Below are 9,133 nucleotides of genomic sequence, written 5' to 3'. Positions count from 1 at the left end.
AAAAATCTAGACTCTTATTTGCTTAATTCTTTAAAATGTCTTTACATAATTTATTAGTCAATATTTGACTATGAGGATCTTGGTGTTTATTTTTAATCTAATGTGTATCAGCAGAACACTGCAGTGGGGCACAGACACAGAGAGGTATAGAGAAGCATGTGACGGGCTATCCAGATACAAGCACTACGTGAAACAAAACAAAATACAAACTCTGCTTTACACACCTCTTAGGACATCCCACACAGTCGCCCACCAGCAAGAGAGGAGAGTTCTACAATGAACTCAGAAGGGCCCTGGATAGACCTGTCTGGAGGACTACAAGGCCTATATAAGGGTCTGAGAGCTAACACGTGTTGAATTGGCTTACTCTGTACCAGGCACCATCTATGCCCTTTGCATAATTTAATTCATTGCTCACAACAGTGCTATGTGGTGGTATAACTGTCATCCTCATTTTATAGATGAAGACATTAGAGAGGTTAAGTGACTTGCCCAAGCTCAAACAGCTAATAAATGGCAGAGCCAGTTCAACCTTTCCTCCCCTTCCAGAGCCCAGCTCAAAGACCCAAGTAGGAAGGGGGTCAGGCCACAGCAGGGCAGATGCCTGATTTGTGTTTGAGACTGGGGTTTCATAAGACAATGGCTCAGCCACTTGGGGGAAGTGGCCCTGATTCCAGAGGAGGCAGTCTGGAGAACCCCACCTTCATGATGCCCTTCATTTAGGTAGCACTTGATACTTTCAGAAAGCATTTACAAAGTGCCCATTTCTTTGCAACACCTCCCTTTGAGGCAGGCTACACAGAAATAATTATTCCATTGGATCTTCCCTTACGTCACACCTGCCTGCAGTGATGGAGCCAGAACTCAGATCTCTCGTCTCCTGCCTGCACTGGGTCACGCTGGCCCATCCCTGCACACACAGAAAGCCAGCCCACAGTTGTCCCCAGTGAGAATGAGGGCGGCTCCAAACACCCACCCACCGCAGTGACAGCAAACAAGCATCTCTGCCCGTGGAACAAGAGAAAAGCCAGACTGAGGACACATACGACTATATTTTGTACAGAATGAGTAAATGCCTCCAGAAACACATAAGAAGGAAGCAAGTCCTAAGTAATTTATTAAAATAGCCAAAAAAAGATAGGCATTCCATCCCAAACTCTCCCTCCTCCCATTAGCCTAGCATAGCATGGTGGTCATCAGGGCAAGTTTTGGGGTCAGACTATCCGTTCGAATACTGGTTTGATTACTTGTTAGCTGTGTGACTCTAAGCAAATTGGTTAACCGTCTCTCTGTTTTAGTTTCTTCATCTGTGAAATGGGGATAAGAGCTCTGGTCTCACTGAGGCCTCAGAGATGAATTAATCCATAATGAGGTTAACCCACGTAAAGCACCTAGCGCGGTATAAGGCTGGTGGAGGTGGGACCCCCTGCATACAGGTGAGGCATTCTAGGAACTCCAGCTCCAAAAGAACCAGATTAAAGGCTCTCCTCATCTCCTCTAGCCATGGGCCCCAGGGTCCAAGGCCACAAAATCACAGGTCCTGCTGCCGGCCTTAGGTGGTGACCTTTCTCTACCACCCAACACAATTTCTAGACAAAATCAGAAAGGGCCACTCCATCCTGTTTGCCCAACCCCTACCCTATGAAGGGAAGGGAGGATGTCACAATGTCCATCAAGTGACCGCGGGTCCTGGCTGAGCATGGGCCCCCGCTGCCCTCAGCCTGCTACCACCATGACCATCATTGAGCAGGCTACTGCACAGGTGAAGCTGAGGCTCGGGGTGCATCTTTGAACCCAGATAGGGAGCTCTGTACTGTTAGGCTGGGCTCTGCCCTATGCCAGCTGCTCCATTTGCCAGGGATGAAGGATAGGAAAACTGAAGTGTCACCTTCAGTCACCACAATGGCCACCAAAGCAGCCCGGCGGGTCACATGCTGCTGGTAGTTGAAGGGGCTGGTCTGCTGAGGCATAAGGGCAGGATAAAGGCGGTGGAGCACATGATGCCAAAGGCCAGTCAGATGTCACACACGTCCCCAAAGGGCTAGTAGCCAGCTGCCTGGGTTGGCACTTTCCAAGGCATCACCAGCAGAGCCACCAGGAGGTCCAAGATGACCTTTTGTGCACGCTGGTGGCAAAAGTGCAAGACGCCAGCACACACCAGGACGTTTCTCAGCAGCGTACAGGTGAGAAATCAGAGGAGCCCCGCACTGACGCCAACGCGGAGCGGGCCTGCCTCACCCCTGCTCTGCCCTCTGCCGGACTAGGGCCTTGGTCACCTCTGGTGCCGCCGTGAAGGCTTCCTGGCTGGGAGTTCTGGAGGCTTCCGAGCAGGGCCGAGATTTGGAACAAAGGCCAGGTCGTGAGGCCAGGACGGAGGCACCAGCCTTCTCCCTTAAAATCAACCAAATGCACCCCCGGCTTCCTGCGGGGTCCTTCTCCCTGCGCTGAAGAGGTGCCCCTGGCAGGATCCCGCTGTTGGAGGAGGTCCTTGCACAGCGCAAAGAATAGGACGTCCTGGATTTTTACCCGGTGAAGGGAGCAGGGAGGTCTTGGTCCGTGGTTCCCGGACTCCTCCCAACGTCGAGGAAGACGCCAGTACGGGCCCAGTAAGGGCCCAGAGTCTGCGCCAGGGACCGACGTGGGGACATGAAAGGCCTGGGCGCAAGAAACGGCTGGAGAGGGAAGCGTTATGTGGGACAGGCAGGGCCCGACCGGGGGCGCAAGGATCCGATAAGAGCGGACTTTCCATCTTGCTCGGTCGCCTTCCCCCGAGGACCCGACTCCGGAGACCCGACTCCGGAGACTTTTCTGACCGATGGTTCCCCGCGCCTGGCATCCAGCGTTCGCAGCAAAACGAGACACGCGCCCCACTCCAGAGCCCCGCGGCCGGGTACCCACACGCCCACTTCCTCTGGAGCGCAGGATTCGCTCGCACCTCCTTCCCCGGGGGTCCGGTGACCCAGAGCTGAGCTCCGCTCCTGCGCCGAGCCTGCGTCGCAGAGTAAGCGCCAGTAGGGACAGGATCGGCTCTCCCAGAGGGCTAACTGCGCGCGCTCCAGGCCCCTTCGCGACCCCTCCCCGAGTCCCCGCCCCTTCCCCGAGTCCCCGCCCCTTCCCCGAGTCCCCGCCCCTTCCCCGAGTCCCCGCCCCTTTCCCACCTCCCCAAGTGCCTGCCCTCTACCAGCCTCACGGGCACCCCACCGAGTAGAGACTGGACAAGAGCGACTCTGAACATAACTCCGACTTTGGAGGCTCTTTTTCTAGAAAGATCACCTCTTCCCACCATGGCTCCGCGCTGGACTCTGGAGGACCAGAAGCAATGTTCTATTGCTATAGCGGTGTTTTGAGACGAGGGAGGGGCCTGCGGGAGCCTGACGCCAGAGAACCCCGTATGCAGTATCAGTGACAGAGAATCAGAACAGGGCGCTAAGGAATCTCACCTCTTCCCCCGTCATCCTCTCATCCGAGGACGATGCCTGCAGCTCGCTTCTAATCCTGGAAACCGGTAAAGACATCTGAGATTTGGGTCCATTCTATAAAGGGCCCCACCCCCAGAAGCTCTAGTTGGTGCTCCTGGTAAACAAAAACAAAAACAAATTCGGTTCTGGTTTCTGGAAGTTTCTCTTCCAGTCCTCTCCTACAATCAAAGGGAATTATTCATATGAAACTTGCAGAAAAGCTGCAGTTTTCAGGAAAAAACATGGTATGTGTGTGTGCTTCATAAATCTGGTAGGATGATCAGAATCACAGCCAACTCTTGCCCTAATTGGGACTAGAGCAGAAAAAGAGGAAAGGAGAAGAATGCAAAAATTAGATTCGCCCAGCTAAAGCCTCTCTCCATCATTAAAAGGGGTTCTTTACCCAGCTGCACTGTGTAGGGATGTGGAGAGTTTTCCCCACACCATCAAGCAATTCTTGGACACCTGCTGGGTGTCCTACAATTCAACTCCGTGCTAATAGTATCTACTGGGAGATAGCATCAGGTCCCAGAGGTTAAGGGCTCGGTCCCACAAGAATGACCTCCCCTACCCAGCTTCAGATGCCAATCACAAGTCCAGGTTGTTACCTATACTTCTGACGGACTGGCTATAAATCAGAGATTCCCACACCCCCTCTTTGGGTTCAATTAATTTGCTAGGGCAGCTCACAGGACTCAGGAAACCTGCTCTGGTTTATTACAAAAGGCTATTAAAGAATATGAATTAACAGCCAGATGGAGAGATACATAGGGTGAGGTCTCAAACAAAGGCGCTTCTATCCTTGTGGAATTTGGGGCCCCATGTGGTGGCATGTGAAAGCATTTTGGTTACCCAACCTGGAAGCTCTCTGAATCTTTTTGGGATTTTATGGAGGCTTCATTACCTAGGCAGTATTGATTAGATCATTGGCCATTGCTGATTGAACTCAACCTCTATCCCCTCTCCCTTCTCTGGGGGTTGGGGCGGGGGTGGGGGAGAATGAATGTTCTTATCATGTGGTTGGCCACCTCATTAACATAAACTCAGGTATGGCTGAAAGAAGTTTTTATAAACATCAAGACATCTTTTTTGGTCTCATTGCTTATGAAATTCCAAGGGTTTTAGGAGCTCTGTGCCAGAAACAGGGACAAAGACCACGTATATATTTCTTATTATAAATCACAACCACAATCATCCACTGGTAACCCTGGACAAATTATTTACCATTTCTTTTTAAAATTTATTTATTTATTTTATTTTATTTTAAAGGGCTTCAAATACTTGGCTTTTTATTTATTTATGGCTGTGTTGGGTCTTCATTTCTGTGCGAGGGCTTTCCCTAGTTGTGGCAAGCGGGGGCCACTCTTCATCGCGGTGCTGGGGCCTCTCACTATCGCAGCCTCTCTTGTTGCGGAGCACAGGCTCCAGACGCACAGGCTCAGTAGTTGTGGCTCACGGGCCTAGTTGCTCCGCAGCATGTGGGATCTTCCCAGACCAGGGCTCGAACCTGTGTCCCCTGCATTGGCAGGCAGATTCTCAACCACTGCACCCCCAGGGAAGCCCTATTTACCATTTCTAAGCCTCTGTTAACTCATTTGTGAAGTAACAGTACCTGTCTCATTGGGAAGATTAAATACATTCAAAGATCTTAGCACAGCCAGAGAGTCATGGAGATGCACTGTCCAGGGCGCCCTTCAAGGATTTGCTGCCCAGCTGCAGGGAGTGCAGTCAACAGCCTCCCAGCCAGCTGTCAGCTCCTTCTAGGCTGCCCCAGCTGCAGAGAGCCACCCAGCTGAGGTCAGGCCCTTGCCAGGAGTACCTGATGACTGAGGGAGAAGGGTAGGGATGGATAAAGGCCTAGCTGTTTCTGCTTGATACGGGACATTCACGGACAATACTTGCTCTAGAATTTTCCACCAGTGTGACCAAGAGTTTAGGGGGCCTGCATTGTAGATTGAGCTCTTCTCCCTAATCGTGCTTCTTGCCCTTTTCCTTCACAGGTGGTGACCCTGATACCCCAAACTCTGTCTCCAGGCCTGCTTCTAAAGAGCCCAACCTGTAGTGTCCAGCAGACAGTAAGCACCCAATAAATGTTAGCCACTGTTCATTTTTTTTATTATTGCATTAAAATAGGAACCAGAGTCCAAGATTGGGCATTCTCCTCCCAACCCATCCAACCGCCGCTCTACAAATTCCTAGTGCTATACTAATCCTTCATTGTGCTGATACCTTGGAATTACCCTTTGCTATAGACTGAACGTTTGTGTCTTCCCCAAATTCATATGTTGAAATCCTAACCCCAATGTAATGGTATTAGGAGGTAAGGCCTTTGGGGGGCAGTAATCAGGCCGTTAGGGTAGAGCCCTCATGAATGGGATTAGTGCCCTTATAAAGGAGATGCCAGACAGCTCCCTTGCCCTCTTTTCATCATGTGAGGATATGAGAAGGGGGCCATTTCCAACCCAGAAGAGGGCTGGCCCTCACCAGAACCAGACCATGCTGGCACTCTGATATCCGACTTCCAGCCTCCAGAACTATAAGAAATAAATTGTTGTTGCTTGTAAGTCACTCAGTCTATGGCATTTTGTTATAGCAGCCTGCACTGACTAAGACACCCTTCCTCTGACTTTAAGTTCCTGAAAGGCAGGGCCCCAAACTAAAGCTTCCTTCTTTCCTCCTCTGATCTGTTAGCTCACATGTAATAGGCACATCACTTGAGTTTGTGTTTTGTTTTAAAATTTTATTTATTTATTTATTTGGTTGCGCCGGTCTTAGTTGCAGCAGGCGGGCTCCTTAGTTGCGGCTCACCGGCTCCTTAGTTGTGGCATGTGAACTCTCAGTTGCAGCATGCATGTGGGATCTAGTTCCCTGACCAGGGATCGAACCCAGGCCCCCTGCATTGGGAGCTAGGAGTCTTAACCACTGCACCACCAGGCAAGTCCCTTGAGTTTGTTAATTTTTAACTTTCCTGGGTCGAGAACTGCAGCATGGTACTTCTGTGTGGCTGAATTCTCTTCCAACATGTATAATCTAAATACATTTCTGTTATCCTAGGCTAGCCCATTATTATCCTAGGCTAGCCCAGTAAGCAGGCCTACACTCATTACACTGTGCAGAGGGATGGGAATCCACTAGCTGAGGTTTGATCCGCCCTGCAGTTCACAACATGCTTTGGGGGGTACCTTGGGGGTATCATGTCACCTAATCACAGCACTGGTTATCTCACAAGGGCCCTAAGTCTGGCTCCTTCAGGAAATATAAGGCAGCCCAGAGCTGCGAATTTTTTCTGCACAGTTGACGTGCCTGCTATAAAACACCAGTCAAGAAAGATTACCGTTATGGTGCATATCAGCAAAGGAACAGTGTGAAGGCTGTCCTGGTTTCCCTAAAAACTGGAAACCGGCCAGCCAGTTAGGAGGTGGCTTTCTACACACAGAAGTCTGTGTAATCACAGCACTGACAGCCAGAGGAAGCTGAGCTGCCAGCTCAAAGCACTGACACACCCGACTACCACCCACCCACCGCCGACCACGGGAAGTGGCGTACTTTGGAGTTACACGGTTTTTGAGAGCCTGCCTTAAGAGGAGCCTGGTGTACTGAGAGACTACCAACGCGGAAGACAGCAGTCCTAAGTTCCCCTGTGAACTCTGTGCCTTGGGCAAGTCACCAAAGCTTCCGTGTCTTCATCTGTGAAACGGAGGCTTTGCCACCAGTTGCTGAGACTCCTTCCAGCTCTCATGCTCGGGTGTCTATTGTTTCTGTGCAGGAGGAGGGAAGGAACCACACTTTCCCCCAAGAGTAGCTGCAGCTTGAGTAAAATGAGACATTGGCGGAGAAAACAGTGAAATACTTCAAAAGAAAAGAGAGTTGCCAAACTCCCCCGTCAACCGCAAAGCCAGGTTGCTTTTGGATTCCTGCGCGTGAGCAGCTCTGTCAGTGGCCTCACCCTTCTGAACAGCTTTGGTAGCTCGCTCTCTTTTCCGATGGCCTTGATGACAGTGCCAGTGGACTGAACCAGAATACCCTGACCTCTTCCCGGGGTCTGCTCAACCTCGGACACTCTCTCTGCCCTTTGGGCAGGCAGTGATAGTCACAGCAGTTTCACCCTTCCTGGGCCCTCTCACAACAGGGTGCCCGACCTCGGAGCCCACGCAGCCGCAGGGCTCTGGCTAAGAGCCGCCTTCTGGGAGGCCCAGCAGACTCTGAGGCTGAGCCCGTCCCTTTCCTCCCACCCCCACCTGCCCTCCGCACACCACATTCATGTCCCCAGCGGGCAGGGACTGGGGACTCTCCAGCCACCTTTCCAGGCTTGGCTTTGCTGTGGCACTGCCCTGACTCCCGTCACGAGGCAGCAAGGGTTCAAGAGAAGGGAGAAGCAGACCGCTCAGAAGGGCCCTAAGACCATCAGAATTTCCAGATCACCTTGCCTGTCTGCGTCTCTTTATGAATGAGAAACGAGAGGCCCCGTGTTTCCAAAGCCACCAGTTAGTGGCGGAGTTGAGAATTGGAACTAAGTTTCCTGACCCACATCAGGACCAGTCCCTATCTGATTAGCTACATTTTCTCTCCCTACTTGATCTCAGTGGAATTAAGGATAGATGATATTCTAAAACTTGTAGATTGCTTGACACGATTTAAAAAACCCAAGGAAGTATTCAAGGGAAATGAGAGCTTGGCCGTCGTCTCTTCAATGAACTTGAAATAGCTGTTCCCCGAATGTCCTTGCTGTGTATCTGGACCCCATAGGGAACTTCACTCCCAATAGGACAGCATCTGAACCTGATTCATCTGGGCCTGATCTCTCTCCACATAGAAGAAAACTCACCAGCTCCCTTATGAAACCGAGTCAACTCCTTCAAGAGGAGAGAATCCTGAGGCCAGACCCAGGCCCCGCACGGGAATCCAATGCCGAAAGTGCAGCCACCACCAGACGGCGGCTCGTCCTACTCTGACCCAAGCCCAGGCTCAACCTCTTTATTTCCTGTTGCACAGCAAAGAACCAGGATCAACCATTGAAGCAAGGACTCCTTATCAGCTCAGCTCAGCGAGAGAAAGATTACACTTCTGGGGGTGGAGAGGGTTCCCTACTACATCCACACACACGCACGCACGCGCGCGCACACACACACACACACACACACACACACACACACACAGCCTATCTCCACTCTGTTCTGTTCAAACCGTCTCTGCCCCTGGCTCCTCCAGACGCCTTTTGCTGGTTGGTTCACCTGCTAACGTACCAAGTGCTGCAGCAGATCTTCTAGCCTGTTCTAGCTCTGCTCGCAAGCTCAAAACCTGTCTCCCGCCATGGACGGCAAACCCCATGCGTGTAACAGGCACTGAGTAAATACTGGTGCCAGACTAAAATATGGTACGATCACACGGGCCGAGGAAAGTGGGTCATCTAGAGGGAAGAGGGAAAGGAAAAGAGTAAGGAAAATGATGACACATTCTTAAACGAAAGAGGCCATTTAATAACAGCATCGGCGTGAGAGCCATCAGGTAGGCTGACCACTTTCCCAGCAGCTAGGGACTCCCGCTAGGAAGCCGGTCAGCCTTCTCCTGGTGGCGTCAGTGAAAGAACCCCTGTGTGTATGCTGGAGGTGAGGGTGGGGATGCAGGAAGGAACAAGGCACTTTATACAACCTAAAAAAGAGACGAGGACAAGGCGC

Source organism: Lagenorhynchus albirostris, chromosome 7 (assembly GCF_949774975.1).
Source record: "Lagenorhynchus albirostris chromosome 7, mLagAlb1.1, whole genome shotgun sequence".
Taxonomy (NCBI): Eukaryota; Metazoa; Chordata; class Mammalia; order Artiodactyla; family Delphinidae; genus Lagenorhynchus; species Lagenorhynchus albirostris.
Note: the sequence above shows the minus strand (reverse complement) of the source record.